Below are 1,043 nucleotides of genomic sequence, written 5' to 3'. Positions count from 1 at the left end.
GTGTGTGTGTGTGTGTGTGTGTGTGTGTGTGTGTGTGTGTGTGTGCAGATGAGTGTGGTGCCATCCAACATGCCACATCAGACCCAATGTGAATCAGCCTCAGTCAAAAGTTTGCCATAGGTTTAGAAAGGTTTTATAGAGTGGAGCCTCCAGTTATGTTTCAACTTTTTCTCCTGTTTGATTAGTTGAGGTCATAAGAACCTGCATATGGCTTTTTAATAATTTTGCACAGGTTATTAAATTATATTAGATTTGTTTTTCCATCCGTCCGTCCGTTTTCTGCCGCTTATTCTGGGTCAGGTCGCCGGGGCAGCAGCCTAAGCAGAGAGATACAGACTTCCCTCTCCCCAGCCACTTGAGCCAGCTCATCAGGGGAATCCCAAGGTGTTCCCAGGCCAGCAGAAAAACAYGGTCCCTCCAGTGTGTCCTGGGTCTTCCTCTGGGCCTCCTCCCAGTGGGACATGCCCAGAACACCTCACCAGGGAGGCGTCCAGGAGGCATCCTAACCAGATGCCCGAGCCACCTTAACTGGCTCCTCTTGACATGGAGGAGCAGCAGTTCTACTCTGAGTCCCTCCTGGATGACTGAGCTTCTCACCCTATCTCTAAGGGAGAGCCCAGAGATCCTGCAGAGGAAACTCATTTCAGCTGCTTGTATCCGCAATCTCGTTCTTTCAGTCATTACCCAAAGCTTGCGACCATAGATGAAGGTAGGAACATAGACCGACCAGTAAACTGAGAGCTTTGCCTTTAGGCTCAGCTCTCGCTTCACCATGACAGACTGGTACAATGCATGCATCACTRCAGACGCAGCACCAATCCATCTGTCGATCCAGCTCCATTCTTCCCTCATTCATGAACACGACCCCGAGAAACTTAAACTCCTCCACTTGGGGCAGAACATCCTCCCCAACCTAGAGAAGGCCCCCTACCGGTTTCCGGCTCACGACTATGGTCTCGGATGTGGAGGCACTGATTCTTTTTTTTATTTATTTATTTTATGGATGGCCTCCCTTCTCCCCTTAAAGCCTTCCCCTCCACACC

Source organism: Austrofundulus limnaeus, unplaced genomic scaffold, assembly GCF_001266775.1.
Source record: "Austrofundulus limnaeus strain Quisiro unplaced genomic scaffold, Austrofundulus_limnaeus-1.0 Scaffold231, whole genome shotgun sequence".
Classification (NCBI taxonomy): Eukaryota; Metazoa; Chordata; class Actinopteri; order Cyprinodontiformes; family Rivulidae; genus Austrofundulus; species Austrofundulus limnaeus.
Note: the sequence above shows the minus strand (reverse complement) of the source record.